Source organism: Coenobita brevimanus, chromosome 99 (assembly GCF_032717465.1).
Source record: "Coenobita brevimanus isolate Jiangsu-jjx chromosome 99, ASM3271746v2, whole genome shotgun sequence".
Lineage (NCBI taxonomy): Eukaryota > Metazoa > Arthropoda > Malacostraca > Decapoda > Coenobitidae > Coenobita > Coenobita brevimanus.
The window spans coordinates 20938219-20955257 of record NC_137052.1 but is presented as its reverse complement, the minus strand read 5'-3'; the positions used below and the strand labels follow the sequence as shown (position 1 = coordinate 20955257).

Here is a 17039-nt window from a genome sequence, read left to right as displayed (position 1 = left end):
TTAATTTCAAATCACTTAAGAATAGTTTACATTGAAATCACTTTTCCACGGACTGTTAATATTGCGTTTCCACAAATTAGGTCAGTTTGAGGAAGGTCCAAACTCAAACTGCGTTCCTATAAATCATATGAATGTCAATCCCCCCCAGAAAAAAATTAACATAAACTAATGTCAGTACCTTGCTGCTCCCGTTACTTTTCCACATATAATGTAATTCGGATGTTAAAGCGGCCTAAACTCAAAACACGTAAATATCGCGATTCCACAAACTTTTTCTGTGTACAAATGGTGTAAGTCCTAATCACGTTTCCACAATATCAAGTTATTGTAGGATCGGTCTAAACTTGAAGCACGTTACAGTTAATAAGCTGTCGTAAATACCACCAACTGATGCATGCGGCGTATCTTAATTTAACATAATCTGAAACCCTTAACTCTAGTTCCTTCGCCTTAACTTGGCCCAATTATTCTTCTGTATACTCGCAAACCTTACTGTACGTAGTTGGCTCTGGAATCTTTGCACAGCACTTCTTCGTGACTAGCACCATATTCTAGTGTTATTCTCTTGTTCCAGCTCAGCATTCAAGGTGGAGAAAAACTTAAAAAAAAAAAAAAAAAAAAGTACAGTGACTGGTTAAGCATATGTCGTTAGTGTTGATACAATTGTAATGTGAGAAATATATTACATGTGTTGTTAGTACACTGCTTTTATATATTACATGTGTTGTTAGTACACTGCTGTTATATATTACATGTTGTTAGTACACTGCTTTTATATATTACATCTGTTGTTAGTACACTGCTTTTATATATTACATCTGTTGTTAGTACACTGCTTTTATATATTAAATCTTATTAGTACACTGCTTTTATATATTACATCTGTTATTAGTACTGTGCTTTTATATATTACATCTGTTGTTAGTACACTGCTTTTATATATTACATCTGTTGTTAGTACACTGCATTTATACAAACTTGGCCCAGATTTTCGTCCTTTCGCGGCTTACTTTGGTACATGTCAACAAAACCATATCACAGGACTATGTAGCATCAGCGTTCAGGGTGGAAGGATGGCAGTTTTAGGCCAAGTTAAAGTAAACAGAGTGTAGGCAAGACACTGACCATCTTAACTGCAGTGTTGGGACAAGAGAATTACACTAGATGATGATGCTAGTCACAAAGAAGTGCTATGGAAATGATATAGATCTGTGGCATTATCTTTTTCTGTCGCCGGCCTTCGTGATATAAGCTACAGAAGGACGGAAATCTTCTGGGCCAAGTTAGAGTAAAAACACTAAACACTAGAATTTAATGCTAGTCACGATGAAGTGCTATGGAAATCATGTGGGGCTGGTGCATTGTCTTTTTTTTGCCACCGAGATATGGGAAATGAGGTGCAAAAGGACGACCATCACCGCCTGGCTAAAAAGAAAGATACGTAGTGAATGTTGAGGTAAAATAGACGATTTTTTAGGTCCCTCAGTCCAAATAATACAGAGTGGAAGATTAGATATTGATGCTTGTTTGTGAGAAGCATATGTACCCTGACGCTGGCACTGCATGTTGTTTATTATTATTATTATTACTATTATTATTATTATTATTACTATTATTATTATTATTACTATTTATGAATGTTGCAGAGTAAGCGATACGATATTCTGACGTTAACCTCTTCACTCCGATGACGTATTTCTGTTTTCACTACCGCCACACGACTGCCTTCACCTCAGGGCAAACCTGTAGAAGACAAGGGGTTCAGGGAGGCCATATCCAGCCCCTCCCCCCGTCTCGAAAAGTTAAAAAAAAATAAAAAATAAAATCGTTTGTTGATATCTATAATGTTGAAGCTGGTAAAAAACAAAAAGGAAAAAATCACTCCTGCTGTATATACTGTATTCCAAATCTAAAACTGTATTGCACTAAATGCCTGTGACTTGCAATGAGTGAGTTGCACAGACGACACACGGGCTACAGGCACACTGGTGGAGGTGAGGTGCTGGCAAAGGTAGTTGGGAGGGGAGGGAGGGGAATTGGTAGAGGGAGGGAGGGAGGGAAAGAGGGGGGAAGCGAGAGGAAGGGAGGGAAAATGGGAGAGGGGAGAGAGGGGTAGTGGAAGAGGAGAGGGAGAGAGAGGTAGTGGAAGGGGAGAGGAGAGGAAAAGGGGAGAGAGAGAGGGAGGGAGAGGGAGAGAGTTTGTGGGGGAAGGGAGAGAAGGAAAGGAGAGTGGAAGTTAGGGAGGGAGAGAGAGGAGAGAAAAGGGAGGAGTAAAACTGAGGTAATAAATTATAAGGGAAAACACAAGAGAAAGGAAAATGGGAGTAAAGTGAAAATACGAATATGTGAAGAGGTGGTGGGGGAGAGGGAGAGGGAGAGGGAGAGAGAGTGGATGGGAGGGGGAAACAGGAGGATGAGAGGGAAGAATGTGGGGAAGGATGGGAGAGGGGGGAAAATTGGGGGAAAGGGAGGGAAAGAGGGAGGAAGGAGCGGAGGGAAGGAAGGGAGGAGTAGAGGAAAAGTAGGGAGGTAGGAGGGGAGTGGAGGGGGAGAGGAGAAGAAATGGGGAGACGAATAAAAGTAAGAATTTGAGTGGGCGGTGGGGCAGGGAGGGAGAGGGAGTGGTAGCGAGAGGAAGGGAGGACAGTAGAGTGGAAGGGAGGGGGAGGAAAGGGGATGGTGTGGTGATGGAAGAGGAGAAGAAAGAGAAGGGAGGAAAGGGGGAAGGAAGACAAGAGAGGATGAGGAATAGAGGTGGTGGTGTGAAGAAAGGGAAGGAGGAAAAAAAAATAAACAGCAGAGGTGGAGGTGTAGAGATTAATATTTGTGGGTAAGGAAAAAATAATATGACGGGCTTTGCAGTGGTACCCAACACTGACTCGTCCTCATGATGGGCAAGTACGAATGGGGAAGGGTTGACTGTGGCGAGGACAGGGCATGTGAGAGTTGGTGTGTGTGTGTGTGTGTGTGTGTGTGTGTGTGTGTGTGTGTGTGTGTGTGTGTGTGTGTGTGTGTGTTTCAGTGTTCATATACCATTACTCATGAAATAATAAACACATGGGGGGACACACTACCAACAGTCACAACGCTCTGAGTAAACACACATAACCCGAGACGAAAATGCGCTCCATCCCACGACCTAAATTTCCCTTTAATCTTACACCACCAGACGATTTTTCTTCACCTTAGGACAGACCTGTAGTAGTGGAGGGGTTGGCGGAGGCTGCATCTAACCCCTCCAGCTCCCAAACCCTCACCTATGCATAAAATCGTCCGGAGAGGCGAGAATAAAGTTGAAAAATAGACAGTAAAAGGCGCCTATGACTCATTCTGGTGGTTTATAATGCATTCACTCTAACGTGGCCCAGATTTTCGTCCCTTTGCAGCTTATTTCACGTAGCTTAGTGGCAGGAAAGGACAACCGTATGACTCTATCTCCTTTACATGGCATTTCTTCGTGACTGGTACCGTATTCTGGTGTTAATTTTATCTTACAGCTCGGCCTCCAAGACACACAGATAACATTTTTTGGCCAAGACAAGCCAAAAGGGTTTAGTCGAGTAACTTCTGGCGAGAACGGTGTTAAGCACAGATGTTATTCATATGTACCCCATTCCATATTAGTTTCACCTTTTGCTCTGGTTAGTTTGTTTTTCGTTTTGTTGTTTGGTTAACGTCAAAATCAAATAAGCAGGTTGCCCTCCCATTCGCGCCGCTGTACATATGGCAACAGCGGCGCCAAACATCACCAGAATCGGTCACACATAATCTGTAATTAAGTCGTTAGTTCTGAACCTTAATATTTTATAAGAATGCCCAATCACTTGAACTACTATTTTTTTAAAGTAACTTCAGTATGACAACTTTAATACATTTCTTTCATATTAAACAAAAATTGTGAATTTTAAGAGTAGTTCACATGGTCAAAATCATTTTCATAAGCCTTTCAAAAGATACATAATTATCTACATGTTCAGTCGTTCCACTGAGTTGCATGATTAGCTTCCCTGTTTTACACCCCCAACCAAAAAGGTAGTTGGTGAGTGGTTACCATCGTCTAGGGACGTACTGACAAGGCCTGGTAGCTGGCCTTACACAGCACTCCCAGGCGGAGAACCCAGCCATATTTACCAAGTAGTCAAAGTCCGGGCTGAGACTACTACCCATACATATCTCCTATACACAACTCATCCTCTTGGGGACTACTCTTCATTTCTCCCTGCACCTCGCCTTATGCAGGGACCCTGTTTCGATTAGCAATGCGCTGTCTGCCACAGGAAGGTGGCTGTTTGTTTGTGTTCGATGGGTCTGCTATCCCAGACAGACTGGGGCATAGCACCACCTCCACCTCCACCCGCAACCCCACCCATCAGCTGGCCTGGGGTGCAAACTTTGACCACGCTTAAGTTTTCAGGCTCACTCGTTTCGCTCACTCCCTGGAACAAATAAATGTTGCAATTGTTTGACGAGTAAACAGCCTGAGGTCAGCACTGCATTGCTACATCATTGATTATTGCTGATTCAAAGTTATGATGCAGTTTTTTGTCAGTACAGAAGTTCACCGTATAGTGCAATGGGCTTCGGGGTCACGCTGGCACTTCTTCCTTATTAGCAGAGATATTGCACACATTACACACTGACCACTTCACTTCAATGACGTATTTGTTACGTCTTGCTATCTCAAGACGATTACATTCATCTTAGGGAACACTTCTAACTGGAGAGGTTAGTTGCAACCATCATTAACCCCTTCAGCATGAGTTTTTTTTTCTAAGATGAATAAAATAGTCCAGACGTAACAAGCACACACCAATACACGTCTCTGCCATTGTTTCCTTACTAGTATTTTTTTGCTGATATGGTCCTGTAATGTTCTCCTGTTAGTGTTGTAATCCGAGGCTCATCGGAAAGTGAACCTGGTTGACTGCAGACTGAATCTGTCCATCTGCTGGCCACCATCCTTCCTTCATGGACAGGGAGGGAGCTGAGGGGCGTTTGTATAACCGACCAGTCGAGCTGGCCAGTTATATCGGTGCCACCACGGGAAGGCAGCCCTCGCCACCACCAAAGTTCTATTATGATATTTACGCAAACTGTATCTCTGTTAAAAAGATATTATTAAAATACAAGAGAATATTACGGTGCACTGTGTAACTGACGGTGTCCTATGCTGAAGTAAGCTAGTAAGGAGGAAGTGCTGGGACTCCTTCTATGGCAGCGGGGATACAAGTGGCAAGTATGTCGTGACCTGCAGTGGCTAAGTTTACACCAACTACACCGGGGCCAGAGCCACACTGACGGTGCCTGTGTGGGGCGGGGCCCCGTGTGGGGCGGGGCGGGGAGAGGGAAAAGGAGGAATGGACGGGGGCAGCTGGGAAGGGAAGAGGTGGATGGGGGAGTGAAGAGGGGAGAGAGGAAGAGGGAGGGATTAATGGGGAAGTTAGAAGGGGGTGGAGGAAAGGGAAGGGATGGATGGGAGAGTGGAGGGGGTAGACAGGAAGGGGGAGGGATTAGAGGGGGAGAGAGGGGGGGACAGTGGTAGGTGAAGTAAAGGGCAGTGGAGGAAAGAGTAGGGGACTGGGGAGAAGAGAGAAAGGGATATCAGAATCAAAATGATATATACCATATAAAAACGGCTATTCTTGCTATATAATTAGTAATTTGATAAATAATAAAAAGACTCTAATTGTTCATCGCAGTCTCTACATTAGATAACTCATTATTTCATACGGAGCAGAAAATAATTACAATGATTGTTAAATATATATGGTTCAGTCATGCAGTTCATCCACTCTTCTGGCGTTAAACTAGATTTTCGTTCTTTTGAAGATTACTCCACGTATCTCACTGGCAGGAAGACAGTGCTGCAGCTTTACGTCGTTTTCATGGCTCTTATTCGTGATTAGCTTCATATTCTCGTGTTAAGCTGTTATTCCAAAAGGCCGTTCAAGACTGACAGATGGAATATTTGACCAAATTAGAGTACAATGTTTTTTTTTACTATCTGCAGCCAGCTTCCTGCATGTCAGTTGCGGAATAAGATAATGTTACGGCCCTGCGCCTATTTCACAGCACTTCTTCTTGACTAATATCATATTGCAGTGTTAATCTCTCACTTCTTCTTGACTAGCATCATACTGTAGTGTTAATCTCTCGTTACAGCTCACTATTCAAGATGGAGAGATGGCAGTTCTACGCTTAGCTAAACTGATCAGGGTATTCCAGGATTCTTTCATTCTGCACCACATCACTTCAGCTCGTTCGCCCATTTCAACAAAGCAGAGATCGTCATCCTTCACCAGTATATTTCACGTAGCTCAGTGGCAGGAAAAAGTCAGTGCTACGGCTCGGCATCCCACCCATAGCACCTCTTCGTGACTAGGATCATGATGTTAAGCTGTTGGTTAGGCCAGGTTAGAGTAAAAGGAGTGTTGCGGCGAAAAAGTGCTATGGAAAGGATGCAAAAACTTGAAGCCTTTTTCTGCCAGTGAGCTGCGTGAACTGGATGGCAAAAGGACGAAAATGTCAGCCAAGTTAAGGTGAAAAGAGTACATGCGTGGAGAAGTTTATCTTGTGGATCTGCTAATGAAGGAGAGAGAGAGAGAATGCGGATGGTGAGGGCGGGGAAGGAAAGAGTAGAGGAAGGAAGGAAGTGACAGGGTGGAGGAAGAAGGGAGGAGGAAGGGGAGGGAGGGAGGGGAGGGAGAGGGATGGTGAGAGGGAAGAAGAGAGAAGGAAAAAGGAAGATAAAAAAAGGAGAGAAGAGAAAGAGAGAATGACGTGACGGAAGAGGAGAAGAGAGGGGAGAGGAAAAGAGAGATGAGGAGAGAGGGAGGTGAGAAGAGAGGGAAGGAAAGGAGACTGGGAGGGAGGGAAGAGAAGGGAAGGAAGAGGGGAGAGGTGAGAAGGGAGGGGAGAAAAGAAAAGGGGAGATAGGGAACAGAGAGAGGGGAAGGGGGGGACAGAAAAGGAGGGAGAAGAGGGGAGGGGAGGGAAGAGAAAGAGAGAGGGAGGTAGGAGGGAGGGGAGGGAAAAGAGAGAGAGAGGGAGGCAGGAGGGAGGGAAGGAAAGAAGAGAAGGGGAGAGAGAGGAAAGGAGAGAGGAAGGGCAGGGAGGGAGGGTAGGAAAGAAGAGAAGGGGAGAGAGAGGAAAGGAGAGAGGAAGGGCAGGGAGGGAGGGTAGGAAAGAAGAGGATGAGGTAGGAGGTGACAGGGAGAAATACTGTTTATTTATACTCCAGTGTGTGTATGTGTGTGTACTGTATGCTAAGCTGCTTGTGTGTTTCTCTTTACACTCTATGTATGTGGATGCTGATGTGTATGTGTATGCTTGTATGTTTATGTATGTGTGCTGGTGTATGTGTATGCATGTGTGTACATGAATGTGGGCATGTATGAGTGTATATATGTGTGTGGATATGTGTTTGCATGTACGAGTATGTGTCTGTGTGTATGTACATCAGTATGTATGCCTGTATGCATGTACTGTACATAATACGTGTGAATGTGTGTATAGTTTGACGCTGATTGCCAATGATGTATGTATGTATGTACATGTGTGAGCTTCTGTTTATGACTGTGAGTACCGATGATGTACAATATGAGTATGTGTGTGTGGATGTGTATTTCCTTTATGACTGTGTAAGTACTGTATGTAGGAATGTGTGTGTTTCAGCTTATGCTGGTGCTGCTGATGCATGTACGTGGGAGAACGTTGGTGAGTGAGGGGTCGCTCTAGGAACCCAGCAAAGGTCGAAGACAGCCGGAAAGAAGAGAACGTTTCAGGCGAGGGAAACTAAACACACGAAAAAGTTTTAGGCGAGGGACATCCGTGGGAGGAGAGTACTGTCGAATGTGTATTCCACAGAAATGCGATGGGCAGGCTTCCTGTGCTGAGTTCACGAGTATTTTTTAGACCGGAAACATTTAAAATTTATCATATCTTGGTTTTTCTGAATGTGATGTTGCTTCTTGAGGGGTTAATCTGTGGCTGCTGTGGGTTTCTTGAAGGTGAATAAAGCCATGTCACCAGCTGGAATGCCTCAGATATCGCTGTTCTTAATTCTCAGCCAGGGCGTTGATGGCGGTAATTTGCAACCTTTCTGCAGCGCTGGCTTTGTCTTGGGTGGATAATATCACCTGACGCAAGCCGGAGTAAATTACAAAGTTCTCATACTACCGCCAAAGGGTTACTGTTACGCCCGTGAGGCCACAGCGAGGGAGACACAACACACTCGTCTCTTAATCCTACTCAAGCTCTTTTAAGTTCTCAAGTCACAGTGTGGCGTACTTATGACAGCAGCCCTTTATCCCTCACAGGCCTCACTGCTTCTTATAATTGTGTTCACCTGTCTTTCACCTGTGCCATTCATGTCCTGGTCTGCCACACAGCCTTTCATCCGCCCTTTGATGTATCCTTTGACGCCGCTGACACGACACGGTTGGCATCCAAGATGGGGGCAGAGGTTTTTCTGTCATCTAAACCATTGGTACTTATCCTTGTGTAGTGTTCACAGCCCTTCGGTTCTCAAAGTACCTTCATACACCTCTTGTCAGGAATTAGTTTTAGATCCTTCTTACTTCTCTCTTTAACATCAGACTCACACTATTGCTAAGCTGGCACAGTGGCACAGTAATGTCACGCCGTCGTTTACTTAAGAATACAGCAACCCCTGGAGACACACCCAGTAACCAACAGTTTTAATGTACCAACTTTGTAAGTGAACTGATGACGTGTTTGCACCTCAGAAATAACGTCTCGCACCCCAGGCAGTGCCGCCCCCCTGGTTAAAGACAACTGACCTGAATGTTAGCAGGGAGGCTGGATGTTCTACGGCATAAATAATGTACTACGATAGCCTCGCTTCCGCCCTCCCTGGCCCGGTAAAGACGTAGAAGAAGAGTGGTCTATCGTTAAAAAAAAAAAAAAAAAAATGTATGATATAATCTTGCATTCACGTGCAGTTGTTTGACTTCAGGCTGCTCCCAGACTCTATCCACTCTTATATTTATGTTTTTACCTGCACTGCGCCACGCCAGGGATTTAAGAGAGGCGCGAGCTTAATCTCTTCTTCATCTTTGTGGTGTACATTTTGAAATAAGTGAATAAATAAATGAATAAGTAAAATGAGGAAGGGGGCAGAGTGGGTAACCAGATATCATAACTCTGTACAGATGAAGGGATATATACCGACCCCACCGCCTAGCACATGAGTTGCAAACAGTCCCATACCTCCTACGGCACAGGGGGGCGGAGGAGAGATGGATATTTTGTACTAGAAGCTGTTTTCTCCTCTGATTCATGTCCCCAAATAGATCAGAGTGTTGTTCTAAGAAATTTGTGTGGGAGGAATGATGAAGAAATGAGTGAAATGAATGTTTTGGTTACTCACAGGAAATTCTTAGCAGTGATTAATAGGGAACGTGGAGAGAGAGAGAGAGAGAGAGAGAGAGAGAGAGAGAGCCTAGTGACTGATCTGGCAACTGTCCCTATGTTTATATTGGAAACCCCCACACCAACTCTCTCTCTCTCTCTCTCTCTCTCTCTCTCTCTCTCTCTCTCTCTCCTGCCATTCGCTATCACCATCCCAGTCCATCCTGCCAGCTCTCCATCTTAACACCCGACTCACCACACACACATCAAAACAATGAACAGACAAGACTAATTTGCTTTTCCACATTCATAAGCAAGACTGGAAAATATCTGTTATGACCGAATATTTGTGGCAGACCTAAAAAGACCTGAAGGGAAGACCACAACTGCCATACATGCAATTCACTGATATGACTAAGGCTTGGCACACTGATCAGTACACTGGTATGGGTAATATTCGACACAAGCCAATGATGTGTGTTGATCCAAATTGAACTAACATCACTGACTTCATTGGTTTAAAATATATATACTCTTTTTTTAAATAATGTATATATTTTTCCTTATCTATTACTTCCCTGTGGACAGTAATCTTAATGTAAGTGCATGTTATGTTTTCGTGAGGTGGATGTAAAATTATTATTATTATTATTATTTCACTCACCTTAAATGTCGGGACCAACTGCCTAGCCCCGGGCTCCTACGCTCCTCATGGGGCAATGTAGGATTGGATGATGGATGGATTATTATTATTATTATTATTATTATTATTATTATTATTATTGTTATCATTATTATTATCATTATTATTATTATTATTATTATCATTATTATAATTATAATAATAATTATTATTATTTTTGTTGTTATTGTTATTTGTGTTGTTACTGTTGTTGTTGTTGTTATTTTTGTTGTTACTGTTATTGTTATTATTATTATTTTTTTTTGTCACCTGCTAAAACCCCAGTTGCTTGACATAGGCCTTAACTAATCCTGGTGTGATTATGGCTGCGTGAGGTGAAGCAGGCCTCACCTGTTGTGAATGAGAGGGACTGGCCATGTCCTGATCGAGTCAAATATTCACCTTGTCCTCTGCCCTTCACTGTTGATGGCTGTTCCCCAACTGAAGCCCATCGGTACTGCCGCACCCTTAACTTTTCCTTCAGGTTTCCTTGATATCGCATCAATACTATATTTACTTTGCCATGTGACCGTGACCTTTGCCTGTCCTCAAATGTGAATATTTTAAATCTTGCCTTATCCTGAATCCTTGCTCAGTGTTTGGTCTACATCGGATGAAACTATTTAAGGTGACCTCGACCTGTGATAACCTTTGACCTGTTGCTCTCAAAAACAACAAGTATATCCCTTGGCTGAATCCCAGTCTTCCTAACTAATTTGGGTAAAATCGAATCGAAACTTTATTTTTTGCTAACACACACACACACACACACACACACACACACACACACACACACACACACACACACCTGGCAAGTGATGATTTCCATTTTTGTTGCACTATTATCCTGCCAACTGTTGTCCTGTTATGCGTCATGTCGCAGCTCACAATAGCGGTTCTGGCACATCACCGTCAACAGGCTCCGTAATTAGGCAGTTTTGCTGGTAAAATGACGGTGTATCTTTAACCCCATCAATACCAGGATTTTTTTTTGTCTTCATTTTCTTCATTGCCCTGGCAGTGGAGGGGTCAGTGAAGGCTACATTTAAATTCCACAGTTCCAAAATGTCCCCTAAGGTAAATAAAATAGTCTGGGTTAAGAAAGAACGTTATTAAATACATATCATCGGATTCAAGAGGTTAAACCAACGTGCAGCATCCCGAAACAGCATAAAATGGTTCTGAAGCGACCTGTCTCTTTATCTGGACCTTTTGTGCGAGGTGGGGTAAAGGGGAAGGAGAGGGAGAGCGAGGAAGAGAGTCGTGTATAAAACTAGTGAGATGAGAGTGGTGGTGTTATCTAAGGCGCTCCGTGTACTGCCCCGCCCTTATCTCCCTCTGCCTCCTTTTCCTGGTTTCTGTTCTGCCCAAGAGTCGAGAATTTGGAGTTCGTACGTAGGGCATCGGGGAGGGGAGTGACGTCACCGCTGTCAGGCACGAAAATAGCCACCCCTGCCCGCCAAACTGGGTCGCTGTGGACGTAACTCAGCTGTGTTCACTTATATGTTACCAGCGTCGTGAGGTTGGCCGGTAGCATTTACTAGAGTGGCGTGTGCTTACTTTCTGCTTTTTGTTTTGCTTGGAGAATGCAAAATGATAATTAAAAATCGTCACGCCCATACTGGACTTACGAAGTTCATTTTTAGAGGGCGTATTACTCCCGCCCTCCCCACCACAGTCGTCTCTGCCCACTCCCCCGCCCCTCTGCACACCCCACTCTCCTCCCTCCACTCCAACATAAGACTTTTAAGATAAATATACTCATCTTTTCCGTCTTCCAGTACTGCTCTCCCTCCCTTCAGCACTAATCTGCATAGGGTGTCATCATCTCACCCTCCTTCATCACTATTTTAGCCCATCCCACTCACTCTTTCAGCCCACTCCACCCATTTTTTGCTAACTCACATTTGACGTACCATCTTTAAAAAAAAATATCGGCACCCTTTCAGTGTGATACATTATGATACATGGACTATGATTTACGAGAAATGACACGGTTATGTCGCTTTGTATCCTTCATTTGTGTTATCATATATTTTACAGATATACAGATGGATTAGTCGGAACAACATTGTACTACATGGTAACTCGACCATTTTTTGTGAATTAGAATCGCATGCCAACACTACCGACTGAACCCGAGACGAAGTATTTCACATCTTATCCGACCCCAGGCTGCCGATATTTTTTAATCGATGGTACTGTACGTACATCTTACCAGCCTACCATCAAACTTACAGCAGTCTTCCCCACAGCATTTGCTACCCACACGATGCCCTACTACACACCACTGCCCCAGCTCATCCCGCCCACTCACCTCCGCCCACCCTACCCGGCTCTAAAAGACGTGACTTAACATACGGTATCTCAGAAACCACAGCACTAATGAGTCGATTTATAGCACATACCTTCACAAATGACCTGAACCAGCCTGCACTAATTAAGTCGACCTGATGGACCCAAGGTGACCTGCAAACCCCTGAACTGACTGGACAGACGATTTAGTACCGTTTAGGAGAGACCTCTTATGGTGAAGGGTTAATGAAGGCTACACCTAACCCTCTTATAGTGAGGGAGTTAATGAAGGCATCTAGCCCTCCAGTTCGACAAATCCCTCCTGAGATTAATAAAATCGCCTGGAGGTAGTAAGAATAAATACTGCATAAACTACGAGTCCGCCATCTTCCTGTCGTCCCTCCTGCTTTTCTCTCTGTGTACTTTGAAATTCAGTGTGGTTAATCCGCAGCAGCACAAACTGATGAATTCATTGTGGCCTCAGATTTGCATCATAATCGCCGTTTGTTGTAGGCCCAGCACACTCTGTTTCTCCGCGAAATAGTGCACACCGTTCCCAGCTCACTCATTCCCACTCTTCTTACTTGTTGACTTGCGTCTTTCGAGCAGAGTCTAAGTTTCACTTCAGTACGCTAATGTGGGATCACAACACTGTCATTTAATTACTTCTTTATCTCCATTGCTACCTCCTTATTCCTTATCTCCAGCTGCAGTGTACTTGCAGCCCTCCTTCCCTGCTGCACACTTTCTCGCACTTCAACCTCTGTATTACCGACTGTGTTTACAACATTACCTCGATATCTGAAGGCACCCACGTTCTTTACTTCATGACCATTCAGGCTCCCTATTTACTCTGACATCACTCCTCACATCAGCCATAACTTTGCTATATTCTTCTTACACACACTTCAAAACTTTCACTAAACCTTACAACTCCTACTCATCTTCACTAAATGGTACCATCACCTAATAACACTACACACAGTTTCCAGTCCCTATCCTTTCTTAGTAGGGACACTAAACATCCATTGCCATAACATGTATTTCTTTCATAACTTCATCCATATATATACTAAACAACCACAAAATGACACATCCCTTTTTCAGTCCAACTTTCAAATAAAAGAAGTTGCTTAGTTCACTATATACAAGGACTGTGGCTCTTGCACATTCACAGAAACCTTTAACAGCATTCAAGAAAATCCCATTTACCCCAGATATTCTCAGAATCTTTCTCTTTGTCTGTGTTCTCTGTTGGTGTTTTTTACCGAATCCCTGAAAGCTGTAGGCTACAAAACATCTGTCCTTTCCAAATACTTTTCTACTTAACGTATCACAGAAATATCACTAGTTTTTCGGGGTCCATGAACCCAGCACACAACTTTTCCTCCCAAATACTTTTCTGTTTAATATGTCCTAGAGAATAATTATGTGGTCTACAAACCCAGCTCCCACTGTTCCTCTCCTACAGCTGCCTTGGTTCCCCCTCACTCGTCTATAACATCCACAAAATACATATCCCTGTATTTCCCATTAGACTAGATTGACAAATACCTCTACGATTCCTTATACTAAGAAACTGTTATACTTGACCAGTTCTCTGGCCCTCGAACATCCTCCCAGGTCGGTCTGCACATCTGCCCGATCCATTCCTTCTCTCTACCTCACATTTTACTATTTCCCATCCATCCATCAGTCCTGGTGCTTTCCCCACGTTGAATTTGTTTAGCGCCGTACACAGTTGTCTTACTTGTCCCTTCCGTGTGAAGATGGACGTTTTAAGTAGGTCAGTGTGTGCTTGGCGAAGGTTTTTAGTTACAAAAAAATTATCCAAGAATAACATTAAAGAAAAAAACAATAAACATACCCGACTCTCATATACTTAACGGGTCACTGCATAGGTAAAAATTTGCTAAGATCGTTTATAAATACCTATCTAAATAAACTAGAGTGAAAAAGACTATACGTACTAATAAAACTTGGAGGAGTCAAGATGTGTGGTTTATTTTGCTGGCTAAACTAATGGCCTGTTTTGAATCTTAAGGCAACATCTGCTGGGTTTATCTTCTTTAGTTTTTGCGTGGTTTTTTCCTCATACCCAAACGTCACATCTATTTATATGGAGAGAGAGAGAGAGAGAGAGAGAGAGAGAGAAGGAGGGGGGATGAAGAAGGGGTGAGAGGAAAAGTGATGAATGGCAGTAGGGAGGAGAGAGGAAGAGAGAGGAGTGGAGTGGGGGGACGGGGAAGGGAATGAAGAGAGGGAGGGAGGGAGGGAGGGACGGAGTGGTGAGAGATATAGTGGGAGATGAAAGACTGGTGGGGGAGGAGGGGAGGGGAGGGGAGGGGGGAGGAAGAGTGAGAGATAAGGAGAAAGAGAGATGGAGGAGAAGAGGAAGACGAGTGATAAGATGAAACTGGAGGAGAGAGAGAGAGAGAGAGAGAGGGGGGGGGAAGTAGGATGACTAAATTAGCTACCAACTCACTGCATGAGAGAGAGAGAGAGAGAGAGAGAGAGAGAGAGAGAGAGAGAGAGATGCCTACCTTTCCATTTTGTTACTGGACACATTTACATATAGAGCTAACCACTTTTTCATTCAATCACTCACTCACTCATTCTTACTCCCTCCCTCCCTCCACCCACCCATCCACCCACTCACTCACTCCACCCCACCACCCTCCCATCCACTCACCCACTCACTCTCTCACTCTCATTTCACCCAGGTAACAATGAGGGGGCGGAAGTGAGATCAGGCAGAATAGGCCGGAAACCCCTACCCCCAGACTCCCCCTCTACTCCCTCTGCCTCTCCCTTCTCCCTGTCGCATCCCTCCCTCTTATTCCCCTGCCACACACCTGTCCACCCTACCCCCTCCCTGCCACCCCCTCGACCTCCATGTCACCTCGTCAACCACCCTCCATGTCGCCCCACGTACTCCTCTGCCACTCCATGTCATCCTACCACCCTCCCTGCCACCCCATGTCCTTCCCCGTCCCTGCCACAATGAGAGGTGGCAGGGAGGGCGGTGTGAGGCAGGGGTAGGGCCACTCCACTCCATCAAGGGACACCATAATGTTGGAGTCTGGTACTGGAAAATGATTGGAAGATGATGGTGTGGACGGGATGAACTGAGACACATCCCTTCATCTCCACTGTTTATAGCTTCTCTCTCTCTCTCTCTCTCTCTCTCTCTCTCTCTCTCTCTCTCTCTCTCTCTCACACACACACACACACACACACACACACACACAGGGCAAGATCAACTTAGTTTTTATCTGCTTTAGACCAAACTCGATGGAAAGGTTCAGAATCAGGTAAGGATGAAATAATTCGGTTTGGATAAAAATTGGTTCGAGGTCAAGGTCACAGGACCAAGTCAAATAGCCGCCTTGGACCGGTTACAGGGCACAGGCGCTGCGTTGTGAGTCACACATATCTCTGTATTATATTTTACTGAGATTTCTTGGTGTTGGGTGAAAGCTGTTCTCCCCTGCTGGATATGTTTAATATCTCCACAGCCGATTCCTAAAGGCTGCGGTGGCTATCGACCCATTTCCCTGGTTAGCTGTACAGTATTTGTAAAATGATGGATAATTTGCAAAACGTTGTTGTATGGCTGGGGATCAATTGTCTCATAATCTACATGGTTTTCTGAAAGGAAAGTCAACGGGTCGGTGCGACGGTGCCTCGTGCAGGGCTTTCATTGACTTGGAAGGGGCTACTGATGAAGCAAATAGGGAAGTCATTTTGGAGGAAATAGTTGCCAAATGGGTTAAGGGGAAATTAATTGAGTGGATATGTTTTTTTCAGGGCCAGTATTTTGATCAAAGAGAAACTGAACTGGGCACTCACAAGGTGGTGTTCTCAGTTCTAAGCTGTTCAACATATAAATGAACAAAACAGCACGTCAGTTTCCCTTCAGGTACGGAGGTAATAATATATGCTAATTATATCTTGGTTCAGTGGGATTCCCCTTCCCTTTTGTACCCTTACAACAAACATTTCAGCCAATCAACGTAAATCTCATCCATCCACATATTCGAAACTCCCGCCAAAGTTAATAAAAGATGGCATTATTTTGTCCTTTTGGGAACAAAATATTCTTGCATATGGCAATGTTGCTCCTACCATACAATTAATTTTCTAGATGGCACGATGCATCTGAAGTGAAGTTAACTTTCTAATATTAATATAAATAAGGATAACCCATGTTTATGGAACAGGCATGGGAAATATTCTTAAAATTTCTTGACGTAGCTGAATACAGAATAATACCATTTGCCAGCACATTTGTTTACTGGTATCAAACACTTCATTATTAAACCACAGCAATCGTACGTGAGAAATGTGGAAAACCAATATAATAAAAGACATTTACTTACCTAAAAATTTACTCGTTCTTTCATGAATACCTGTCAGGTGTGAAAAGTTGTGGTAGTGACAGCATAACACACCAGCTGACTTGCAGAGATGCCAAGTTAGCAATTTTTCCGGTGGATCTAGAGACATTCACAAGTTGCAACGTTTAATGACAAAAAATCTAATGGTATTATACAAATTTTGGGGCTGTTACACAGCACTTTTTCTGACAATTTTCTGAAGACTTTTGTATTTAATAACATAATGGGAGTTTGTAGCAAGTTTAGCGCAATTTGTGGACGTACTTGGCAACGCTGCTGAGCCGTGAGGT

The 17039-nt window shown here is 43.8% G+C and overlaps 1 protein-coding gene across 6 annotated transcripts in view; it reads right to left on the bottom strand.

Moving 5' to 3' along the window:
* The window catches only part of LOC145414426 (uncharacterized), a 41228-nt gene extending 35941 nt beyond the window's left edge, over positions 1-5287 (bottom strand). For 2 of the 6 annotated variants that reach the window (XM_080283963.1, XM_080283969.1), the window contains exon 1: positions 5141-5277. The gene's annotated coding sequence lies outside the window, so the exon portion shown is untranslated. Of the gene's footprint in view, positions 1-1628; positions 1688-1944; positions 1994-5140 lie in introns of those variants that run through there. The other 4 variants (XM_080283964.1, XM_080283968.1, XM_080283965.1 and 1 more) reach the window with 4 other exon arrangements.
* Between the last annotated feature and the right edge of the window lie 11752 nt (positions 5288-17039).